The 12,239-nt window shown below is 42.5% G+C and overlaps 1 protein-coding gene and 1 non-coding gene across 2 annotated transcripts in view; one reads left to right on the top strand and one right to left on the bottom strand.

Moving 5' to 3' along the window:
• CACNB4 (calcium voltage-gated channel auxiliary subunit beta 4) overlaps nt 1-12,239 on the bottom strand; it is a 264,476-nt gene that overhangs the window by 170,130 nt on the left and 82,107 nt on the right. The gene's annotated exons all lie outside the window — the stretch shown is intronic.
• Nucleotides 388-459, top strand: TRNAC-GCA (transfer RNA cysteine (anticodon GCA)). Its single transcript has one exon. It is a non-coding gene; the product is annotated as a tRNA-Cys (tRNA).

Here is a 12,239-nt window from a genome sequence, read left to right as displayed (position 1 = left end):
AGGAAGATAATTTTTAAAGTATCAAATAATATGGAACTAATAGAAATCAAAGATCTATTTGTTTGGCTTTTTCTCTGCACAATAAACACTGCCAAGGTTACACAGTGACTATCGTCTAAATACACACCTACAGTAGAAGATTTTGCAGACGCTTACACAAAGCAAAATGTTTATTAATGGGATCTATTCATTTGAATAAGAATTCTCTGCAATCAACATATACAGTAATTAGCTGTGGTCTTGGTCAGGTTAATTAACCTCTCTGAGCCTTGGTTTATTCATCCATTATCTATCAAATATAATTAACAATGTCTACCTTACAGCACTATTAATTATATTTGATAGACAATGGGTGTACAAACCAATGTCTTCCTTACAGCATAGGTTTCCCGGGTGGCTCAGACGGTAAAGCATCTGCCTGCAATGCAGGAGACCTGGGTTCAATCCCTGGGTCGGGAAGATACTCTGGAGAAGGAAATGGCAACTCAATCCAGTATTCTTGCCTGGAAAAATCCCATGGATGGAGGAGCCTGGCAGGCTACAGTCCATGGGGTTGCAAAGAGTCAGACACAACTGAGCGACTAACACAAACACATACCTTAAAGCACACACGGGGTTCATAAAAGAATTAAATGTAATCATATGATAAAGTGTGATCCAAATGTATGGTATGGCTATTATTATTCTTACCAAATAAATATAGCAGCATCAAAATGAGGTTGCTGCCCTTCTATGTGGTATTGGTGATGACTCAGGACTCAAACGAAGGAAACATCTGTAGTTACACATAGTAAAGAGGGAGTGCTAATGTCAACAGTATTCCTATTGGAAGCAAACCAGTATTTGCATTTTATGTGTTTAGCAGAAATTCTCCATTTGAATTAACAAAAGTTCTTGAGAGCACCAATTATTATGTTCCATATTTTAAAAACACGTCCTATTAATGAACATAACAAAGCATGCTTTCCATTTTTGTGAAAATGAATTTCCATCTCCAGGACCCACATGAAATATGATGTTCTTCCTGATACCAACATTTCTTCCTATAATTTAAAGACATGCAGCTAAATTATTTGGCTTTATTATCTGGATTTTTTTCAAAGAGTTCTGCAGCTGTTCTCATAACTTAGCCCCATTTTTTTCAAAATAGTTCCTGATATGTCTGTTAGATTCTAACTCCCAAAGATAGGAGATACGTTTCAGTAAAAACTTTACATCTTTTTCCCTGCAGTTTTTTCCCTTCTCTGTTCTATTTTTGTATGAGCATCATGTTTGAGAGAACCTGCTCCTCATCTTCCTGCCTCAGTGATGTAACTCATCAGTCTGCTGGCTTTGTTTAGATAGAAATACAGAAGTCTCGAGAAGTTCACAGGAGAGAAGGAAGACTTCAGAATTAGTTGGAAGATGCTGGGGTCGAGGAAGAAGGATTTTTTTTTACAACTCTGACTTGCAGTAGAACCCGTACACTGCACAGGTGAAGTGAAGTGAAGTGGCCCAGGTGAAGTGAAGTGAAGTGGCCCAGTCGTGTAAGACTCTTTGCGACCCCATGGACTGTAGCCTACCAGGATCCTCAGTCCATGGGCTTTTCCAGGCAATGGAGTGGGTTGCCATTTCCTTCTCCAGGGGATCTTCCCGACCCAGGGATCGAACCCGGACCTCCCGAATTGTAGGCAGACGCTTTACCGTCTGAGCTACCAGGGAAGCCCCGTACACTGCACAACTCGGTTCTTAAATCGGCAGCGGTCAGGTTCCCTGTAAGGAAGCACGGTGCCCCTTGCTCCGTCCTTTGTTCCCCTCCGATTGAGCCCAGGGCACATTTCTCTCATATCGTCCATCACCCACTGCCCCTGGGAGGCCCCGGACTCCCCCTCATTCCCTTTCCAGATCCTTCTCTTATTCGCTAGCAGCCTGTGTCCCGCCCTCTGTGTAGGCGTTTGTCTGGGCAAGCACTGTGCTGGAGACGGTGTCCAGCAGGAATGTGTCCCGGGTTAATCAAACCTAGAAAAAAACCACAACTCAGACTGTCCGTGTCTGTCCATCTGTCCGTCTGTCTCGCCCTCTCTAACACACACAGACAGACATACCCTAACAACATAACCAACCTCCACCCTCAGCCAGTCCTGCCCCCTGCCCTCCGTGGAGCTGGCAGTCGGCAGAGCGGAACCAACTTATGAAACGACAGCGGCACTTCTCTGTTTCCCTATGATTATAAAGCAGACGGGGATCTGACAGCGCCAGCTAGCCTGGCAGGACCGAGAACGGGAAGGAGGGAGACCGAGGTGCTGGGGCAACCAGTCATGTCGGCATCTGCAACAGCAAAGACCGGAAATGCCAGTGTTCCTGCAGACTTCTGCTTTCTTCAAGGTGGAGTCACAAGCTTCCCCGACTCTTTTTTAGGGAGCACTGGGTGGTGACATCTAGTGGCCCCTACTTAAATTACTTTTGAATTCTGATGCCATGAAAAAAAAAAAAATGCTACCTGGCTCTCAGAAAACGGAAGAGTTAATCAGAAGTGCTGCGGCAGCAACCACCAAGTTCTGGATTTTTGTCACAGTCGCCCGGGGCAGGGTCTGCCTCGCTCTGCATCTGCGCCGCCTTATCTGGAAGCAGGGACAGTATCGGCCCTGAGCTCACGCGCTGTGAGGAGGGCTGACAGAGATCATGTGGCCAAGCGTCCAGAAAACGCGGACACATCGTGAGTGTCCAATTAGCTCTGCGTTGTTTTAACTGGTAGAATGTGTTTTTTTCAAATTTGTAACATAATCATTGGTGCTACTAAATTGGTTAGCTACACTAGTCTTTGTCATACACTAAACGTATTTTTAAGTACTTAGTGAAACTGCATCCATTTCTACGTAGCCACAATCTCCTAGTACTGTGGAGACAGCCAGGAAGATGTGTATGAGATATTAGGTCCTACAAGCCCTCAACACCACCCTTCATAAATTCAGGGATGTGGGGACCTCACCCTGAGCAGTTCAGTATTATCTATGCCTGCCTGAAACCCCTACAGTGGCCCACGTGCTCTGGGTTTATGTGTGAGACGTTGTCTTACGTGAGATGAGCTCTATTCACTTTGCCACAGTCCACACCTGTCGCCTGGCACTGAGCCACTTTACTTCTCCTCTTTTTAAAAATGTAGTTTATCCAAGTATAGTTGATTTCCAGCATTGTGTTAATTTCTTCTGTACAGGAAAGTGATTATTATACACAGGTACACATTCTTTTTCATATTCTTTTCCATTATGGTTTATCACAGGATAGTGAATATGATTTCCTGCGCTATACAGTAGGACGTTGTTGTTTATCCACTCTCTATATAACAGTTTCATCTGCTAATCCCAAACTCCCAATCCATCCCTCCCCACTATTCCTTTTCCTTGGCAACCACAGGCTGTCCTCTATGCCTGCCCTTTTCCGTTTCATAAAGTTCCTTTGTGTCATAATTTAGATTCCACATATAAATGATCATATTTGTCTTTCTCTGACTTAACTTCACTTGGTGTGAAAATCTCTAGGTCCATCCATGGTGCTGCAATTGGCATCATTTCATTCACTTTATGCTGAATCGTATTCCATTGTGTGTGTGTGTGTGTGTGTGTGTGTGTGTGTTCACACATTCTTTATTTGTTCACCTGTCAACGAACATTTAGGTTGCTTCCATGTCTTGATTATTCTAAGTGGTGCTGCTATGAACACTGGGATGCATGTATCTTTTGGAATTAAGAGTTTTCTCCAGATAAATGCCCCAGTTCACTTTTCTCATTTATGTTGCCTGCTGGCTTTGAAAACACTTGAGTTTGATACTCCTTGTTTACACACTACAAGACAAAGTCCCTATATCTTATTCCGGAATTGAAGGCTTTTCACAGTCTGCCTTTCTAGCCATGCTTTATTCACATGACCCCTCCTTGCCAGGCACAGTCATGCCAGCTGAACAGCTGTTCCCATCTAGTCCCTGTGTCTTTCCTGAGCCAGTTCCCACTGTCTGTCTAGAATGCCCCCCAAGCCCTTGCCAGTAAAGCCTGTTTCTCCTCCAAAGCCCACCTTTAATTTCAGACACCTCTGGCACTTCTCCCTGACTGTTACAGCCTGTAGTAATCATTTCCCTTTCTTGGTTTTGCCATCAGTGGATTGGGCTAATAAGCTTCATAGGGTGGTGGTTGGAGGCTAAATGAGTTAATAAGCTCCTTGTACCTGGCATGTCATATGTGGTCCATAAGAGAAGCCTTACTATTATCATCTTATCCTTCTCACCTGATAACTCTGCTTCCTGTTGTACTTTTTATGCATGTGTCTTTTTTAAACCATTTTTAAATTATGGTGAAATAGGCATTTATCATTTTAGTGGCATCAATTACATTCACACTGCTGTGCAACCATTACCACCACCCACCTCCAGAACCTCATCTTCCGAAACTAAATCTCTGTACCCATTGAACACTAAATTCCCATTCCCTCCTCCCCCTAAGCCTTGGCCACCACCATTCTACTTTGTCTCTGAATTTGACTGCTCTAGGAACCTCGTGTGAATGGAATCGTACAATATTTGTCCACTTGTGACTGGGCTTATTTCACTTAACTTGGTGGCTCAGCGGCAGAGAATCCGCCTGCCAATGCAGGAGACGTGAGTTTGATCCCTGAGTTGGGAAGATCCCCTGGAGAAGGAAATGGCTAGTCACTCCAGTATTCTTGCCTGGGAAATCCCACGGACAGAGGAGTCTGGAGGGCCCCAGTCCACGGGGTCAAAAAGAGTTGGACACGACGGAGCATGCACACACACAATGCTCTCTATGTGTCAGAATTTATAAGGCTGAATAGTGTTCCATTGTACATATATACCAGATTTTGTTTATCTATTCAACTATTAATAAACATGAGTTGCTTTCAACTTTTGTGAATAATGTGAACGTGAATCATGAATAATAATGCTCCAATGAACATGGGTATGTAAATATCTGTTCAAGTCCTTGTTTTCCTTTTTAATTTATTTTATTCAAATATAGTTGACTTATAAAGTTGTGTTAATTTCTGCCATACAGCAAAGTGATAGTCATACACACAACACACACATATATTGTTTTTCATATTCTTTTCCACCATGGTTTATCACAGGATATTGAATATACTTCCCTGTGCTATATACTTTATTGTTTATCCATCCTATATATAATAGTTTGCCTCTGCTAATCCCAAACTCAAGTCCTTGTTTTCAAATTTTGGGGGTATATACCCAGAAGTAGAATTGCTAAATCATATGATAATTCTATGTTTAGTTTTTTGAGAACCCACTGTATCATTTTCCACAGAAGACACACCATTTTCCATTCCCACTAGCAATGCACAGAGCTTTGGATTTCTCCACACCCTTTCCAATATTGTTCTTTTCTGCTTTTTTGAAATAATGGCCATCTTAATGGTGTGAAGCATTTGCCATTTACTGTCTTAATTTCCATTTCACGCTTTATTTTTCACCCTTTGGTTTGTTCAATCTTTTTTCCGCCTAACAGAATCACAAACTTCTTTTTTTTAATTTATCTGTTTTTTAATTGAAGGACAATTGCTTTACAGAATTGTGTTGGCTTCTGCCAAACATCAACATGAATCAGCCATAGGCATATATATGTTCCCTCCGTCTAGAAACTTCCTCCTACCTCCCTCCCCATCCCACCCCACTAGGCTGTCACAGAGCCCTGGCTTGAGTTCCCCGAGTCATATAGCAAATTCGCACTGGCTACCTATTTTACATATGGGAATGTAAGTTTCCATGTTACTGTCTCCATACATCCCACCCTCTCCTGCCTCCCCCTTCACCATGTCCATAAGTCTGTTCTCTATGTCTGTGTCTCCACTCATCAGGACCATTTCTCTAGATTCCACATATATGCATTAGTATACAACATTTGTTTTTCTCTTTCTGACTTACTTCACTCATCACAAACTTCTTGATGACAGAAAGGGTCGTAGACAATTTACGTATCCTTCCTTCACCCTCCATCCCAGGGCCCTAGCTCCCACCGGCACCTAGTATGGAGCTCTGCACAAGTTTGGGGTCTTGATCCTCCAAGTGTGGGATCAGCTCCTCACCTGGGAGCTTGTTAAAAATGCAGACTCTCAGGCCCTGCCCTGGAATGAGTGAACCAGAATCTGCATTTTAACAAGATCTCCCAGGGATCTGCTAGCACATTGATTGCCGAGTGACACGAGGATGAGAGAGGCAGTTTACTTCATTCTGTTGTTAGGTTCAGTTACTTCATCTCATAAGTGCTCCATAAATGTTTGTTGATTGAAGGATTAATAAGTAAAATTAAGAGCCTTGTTAACACCCACCATCAGGCATTTATCAAAAAAGTGAAAAAGCATCTCTTGAAAAGTAGCTCAAAGCAGGTTGAAAAAATAGGGCAGGGAGAACTGTCATAGCCAAGAGGAGCTTAAAGAGACATGACTCAATGGCATGTGATGTCCTGGATGTGATCCTGGGACAGAAAAAGAACATTAGGCAAAACTAAGAAATCGGCATAGAATGTGGACTTTAGTTCATAATAATGTAAGAATATTGGATCATTAGGGCTTCCCAGGTGACTCAGTGGTAAAGAATCCACCAGCCAATGCAGAAGACACGCGTTCGATCCCTGGGTTGGTAAAATCCCCTGGAGAAGGAAATGGCAATCCAGGTATTCTTGCCTGGAGAATCCCATGGACAGAGGAGCCTGGGGATTACAGTCCATGAGGATGCAAGGAGTCAGACATACCTGAGCATGCACACACACATGCATTGGATCATTCATTGTGACAGAGGTACCCTAGTCATGGAAAATGTTAACAGGGGAATATGGGAACTCTCTGTACTACCTTCACGATTTTTCTGTAAACCTAAAACTCCTCCTAACATAAAAAGTTTATTTTAAAAGGGAAGCCAGAGAATAGGCAGAACGTCAAAATGACAATTGGCTGCAGATGTGCAGGAAGTAACATCTGCATCTTTAATTTCCTGCTGTGGAAAGGACTGGTACATGCAGGACCTTGTATAAGCGAAGTGACACCTCTGTGGCACTAAGGAAAGATGGTCAGCATCTGGCTGTCCTGGAATCTGACATCAGGCCAGCCTCTCTCTGCTGGGGTGGGGACAGGCCTCTGCTTCCTAACAGGTGAGTCATCCTTCTCCTTGAGGGGGGCCATCTGCTAAAAGGGCAACAAAAACCTGGGGTTAAGGACACAAGACACTCTGAGAACTATTCTAGCACTGTCTTATCTGCCTTTCCTGGGTTGAAATGTACTGTCTCGAGATTAAAATTGAAGTTATATCAGTTCTTAGAGGAAAGTATTGATGTTGGGTCAAGTGCCATGGGGAGGTAAGTTTTACCAACAGGTGACCAAGTTCAGCTGCTGCTGTAAACTCTTTACATAAGCTCCTTCTCTTTAAGTGGGATGACTGCTTTCTCTCCTAACTCCTCTGTAATATATATACGTATATATATGTATGTATTCCCTCCCTTTTAAGCCTCTCTCCCCCATCCCACCTCAACACAACACTGTAAAGCCATTATCCTCCAATTAAAAAAAATATATTGACCTTAGGGAAGTAAGCACCATTGGAATCAATCTGTACTAAGACAATTAGTATAATTAGTAATAGTAAAGATTACCACTAGCATTTCTTCTTTCCACTGTACTTTAGATATAGCGCCACATGCTTTATGTGTATCATCATTCACTCTACAGACCAACCCTATGATGCAGGTGCTGTTATTACCTCCATGGGCTACTTATACATTTTCAACAGGACAGGAAAGACTGGTTTAGCAAAGCACATGAGGAAGAGTTTGGGACTTGAGATCATTTCAGTGTGGCTTTGAAATGGTGACATAGGAGTCATACATCTACCAGTCAGGGTGGCATAGGAGTCCGTCTACCAAAAAGCAGATGTAATATAATCATGAATTAATAAAAGTATAATCAACATACTTCAATTAAAAGTGAAAAACTACACTTCAATTTAAAAATAAAAACAAAAGAACAATACCCAGAAAATAGAAAACCAAACATTTCCTGACACAAGAGCTTACATGTACCCTGATATTAGATACTTGGAGCATGTCACCCCTTTTTTGCTCATGACACCGCTTGTATTAGGAATTATTGTCTGCATTTTACAAGAGGAATAAACTTGAGACTCCAGGATTAGAAAGATGACGCCCGAGTCACACAGCTCACAAGTGGTAGAGCTGGATTCTGAGCCCAGGTGTGTCTGATGGCCAAGCCTGTGCTCCTTCCATTGGGAACACACTGCCCAGCCCAGGACGGCACTGGCCCAGCCACAGCTAGAGTCCCACATCCACTCCAGGCCTGACACCAAAAAGGACCCAAAGGAACGCAAACCAAGTGCAGCAACCAGAGGGAGGGGAGAGTAAACCCATTTCCTGCGAGAAACGGTGAGATAATGAACTTGGCCCCATGACAAAATGATGCAGGAAGATGTAATTGTTCCCCCACATATTTGCAGGCCTCCAATGGAAAAAAGGGACAGACATTCTGGGTAATCACAGGAAGCAGACTGAAAGCTAAAGAAGGCAAGAACTATAAAGTAATAGATGCAGGTTTGATACAATGAAGAATACAGAAGGAGAATTAGTCTGTAGAAGAATTATTCCACTCATGGGGCAGCTGAGGGCTGCATCTTCACAGGTGAGAGAGCACAAATGATTAGCAGGAACAGGGATCTAGAATTCCAGATAAACGTTAAGATCCTTGCTAACCCAGAAACTCAAGACTCAGCTATCCTAATCCAGACTTTTACCATATAGCCCACTTAAATAGAATATATACAGACCACATAAGGATCACAAATTTTCAAAAGATCAAACTATTGAATATATGTGCGTGCACATGCGTGCTAAGTAGCTTCAGGCATGTCAGATTCTGTGTGACCCCATCGACTGTAGTACACCAGGCTTCTCTGTCCATGGGATTCCCCAGGCAAGAATACTGCAGTGGGTTTCCATGTCCTTCTCCAGGGGATCTTCCCGACCCAGGGATCAAACCTACGTCTCTTATGTCTCTTGCACTGGCAGGATAGAATACGTGTAATTCACACCAAACATATTGAAGTCTTTGCTAGCATTTGAAGGAAGGACATTATTGTGAATATTAAATGTTCTCAAGCAGTAGGTACACAGAAATTTCAGTGAGAGAAAATACTAGGTCACGAAAAATGAGCATCTGAGGGGTGTCTTCAGGTATGGCGGGGGTTGGGGGATGGCTTCAGCATATGTCCCATCGAGCCTCTGCGCTGGAATTCCTGGGGTTCACATAGCAGAGAAATCCTGAAGAGGGAACCGGGAGGAAGCTAAACCAAGCACCATGCCCCTTAGAAAAGTATGTCCTGTGCAGAGAAGTCCTCTTTGAACCTCTTCATGCCGCCATCACCAAGGAGTCAGTGAGACTGTGGGAGATGTCTTAAAATCACAAGGCCCTGGTACCTCTGCAGTAAGAAGGCTCCCCCTCCTATGACACGTCAGGAGACTGGTTGGTTCTTTGCTTCAGCAGAATGGAACCTTGTGCCGATTTCCAGACTCCACGCCATAGGATGGAAGCTTCTAGTCTGCTGGATCAGTATGTCTCTTCTGTTTGTCTCCCCATCTGCTCTGTAGGTAAGTTCACTAGCTAAGCAAATCAGGTTTTCCAAAATAGTTAGAAAAACCCTGATGCTACCCTTTGAGACACTGGGATGTGGTGACCACCACTGATTCCTTCATGTGGTTAGCGACCCTGAAGCATCAACTGCAGTTCACCTACCCAAAGAAAGAAGCAGACGGATGGCAGACCACTTAAGCTGTCTCCTGAGGCGACATCACACAAAAGAAATGGTTCAGCTATAAAGTCACACACAATCAGTTGTGAATGTCCATGCCCACTCCCATGACTCAGATGGTGTCCCTCAGTTGTTCAACAGCTCAGGAATATGTATGAACAACACCCTACAGCGCAAAAATGTCTTTCCTGGCCCAGTATAGGTCTCTTTCTAGAGCTTTCTTCTTTCTGACGGTTTGGGTGCAATCTAAACAACCATAATTCCAAATCAATATAGAAAAACTACCAGTAGAAAAATATCTTTCTGGCTATTTTCATTTCTTAGAGGTCCTGTGCCTCAGAGAACCAATTATAAAAACATTTATGCAGTCACTGGGTGCCAGTATCAGAAATTAAAATGTTTAATTTAATTTAATTATCCAAAGTACCATTAATCAAAAGGACAAAAACAAATGGAAGAGAAAGCACTTTAACCCAAGGCTGAATACTCTGCTATCTTGTACAAAGAGCTCATTTGTCAAAACCATGAGACCAAATCTCCTAATTCCAGAAAAAACTGGTGCTAAGAGACCTGGTTTTAGTGCCCATGGCTACAAGGATTTTAGTTAGTCACAAAATCTTCTAGGACTGTTTCACAAAGCTCAAAAATGCCGTAATGTTAAATACCAGTACTCCCCAACACTAACAGCCCTAAAAAAAAATGTCATCTCCGAATTTTTATATCCCTGCTGTGATAGCCCTTATTATCACAGGGAATGGCTTCCTCGATGGCTCATCGGGTAAAGAATCCACCTGCAATGAAAGAGATAGAGGAGACTCAGGTTTGATCCCTGAGTCAGGAAGATCCCTTGGAGAAGGAAGTGGCAACCCACTCCAGTATTCTTGCCTGGGAAATTCCATGGACAGAGGAGCCTAATAGGCTACAGTCCAAAGGGTCGGAAAGAGCTGGACATGACTGAGTGACTTAGCACACATACACATCACAGGGAATATCCTATTAACTGCTTTGTAGGGCAGTTATAGTCTCCAACCTGTGGATTCAGGCCCAGACATGAGATTTGCTATGAACAATGAACTGTGAGCAGAAATGTGTGTCACTTCCGAAGAGAAGCTTTAAGAGTCAGTAAATCGCTTCACTGGGATGTCTGTTCACTCTACCTCAGGGTCAGCAATGTTCCAGATAAGTCCTGTTCCATCAACCCAGGTCTCAGAGGGCAGATGGAAGGAGAGGAGCTACAGCAAACCTGCAATAAGCAGGAAGCACAAGTGAGAAACAAATTTGTGTGGTCATGAGTCACTGAGACTTTTGGGTGTGCTTGTTATCGTGGAAAACCTAGCCTATCCTCACCACTAAACCTGCCATTACCAAGTCAGTCAGTATCTGGAAAAGACTTGCTCTTCGTGATCACAAGCTCCAGTTTTGGAATCGTTTCAGGCAGATACATGCTAAAATATGTCTTTGACAAAAACCAGGCATTTACTCAGACGCTTTTTCTTTAAGCTGTCACTAAAAATAGGTTGACTTGCTAACCTGGGAATCCTCTAACAGTTGCTCTCTCTCACACTGATTACTACAGTATTAGTCAGAAAAGTCAAAAATACATAGTGCATCTGTTATGAGCAACAAAGTGAAACATTAGCTATTCATAGCAAAACGAGCACTTTAAGGAGGTTTGAGACTCTCATTCAGAAATACGAGATACAGAAAAAAAAAAAAAAAAAACCCATGTAGGAATGCAGTAGTACAACAACATTAAAATTATTAATGGCAAGATAAGTAAAAAGAAAAAACTGTTCCATTTAGAAAATGCTTTGCATAAACTATATATTCCATAACTACAGGAGGAATGAAACTGGCTTTTTCTACTCTGAAGAGGCTTCTAAGAGCCTATTTTGAATTCAGGTTGCTGTGGAAACCAGTAGAATTCTGGAAGGGATTCCATCGTAACTGCTGCATAACTTAATGCACATAGAAGAGCCCTACCTCACTGGCTCAACTTAAAACAAAGCCATGACTCTGGTTTGAAACACTAATGAGTCTCTGAATTTGAGGCTTAAAATATCTATAAAACAATTAAGGCTGTGACAGTGATACTCCTTCAAACTTACATATTTTGCTTTCAAAGAGGTAGAAGCAACTGTCAATGTGACCAGGACTTACAGTTGAACCATCGGAAGCCAAGTCACGATGGGTCATTCATGGTACCAGGCGGACAAGCCTGTGTATGTGTGCTTAGGTATGAGGGTGTTTGGGGAGGATATTTTTATTGTATAACAGCAATCACTGTGCTTTGGACAAACCACAAAAGCCAGTATACAAAAATATGATTAGTCATAGCCAACATTTATTGTATGATATTTTTAATTGTTTACATATTCATGCAACAATCTTACGTAGTAGGTACTATTATCATCTCCATTTCATAGAA

This window comes from Dama dama, chromosome 33 (assembly GCF_033118175.1).
Source record: "Dama dama isolate Ldn47 chromosome 33, ASM3311817v1, whole genome shotgun sequence".
Taxonomy (NCBI): Eukaryota; Metazoa; Chordata; class Mammalia; order Artiodactyla; family Cervidae; genus Dama; species Dama dama.
The sequence above is the reverse complement of the archived record's forward strand: the minus strand, read 5'-3'. Positions and strand labels throughout refer to the sequence as shown.